Source organism: Lottia gigantea, assembly GCF_000327385.1.
Source record: "Lottia gigantea unplaced genomic scaffold LOTGIsca_138, whole genome shotgun sequence".
Taxonomy (NCBI): Eukaryota; Metazoa; Mollusca; class Gastropoda; family Lottiidae; genus Lottia; species Lottia gigantea.
In genome coordinates, this window is record NW_008707580.1 from 141958 (window position 1) to 142266 (window position 309).

Here is a 309-nt window from a genome sequence, read left to right on the forward strand (position 1 = left end):
TGGTATATAGTTTTCACAAATTTAAGGAAAAAGTTTTTTAAAAAAAAAGCGGAATGTCCCTTTAATGTTTGGAGCTTGGGTGAGCGTGAAATAGAAAAGGTAGTTTGTTATTGAAAACTTATCAATCTATAGAGATATCATTCTCAACTTGTAATTATTATATTTCTAGTTATGACAAAATTACTGCAAAAAACTTTTCCAATAGTGATGTTTTAAAACACTTAGTTTTAGTGGAATTGCAGGAACCACAGACGTCTGATTGAAAATTAGAATGATGTAAATTGATGCTATCAGTGTCCCTGATACACA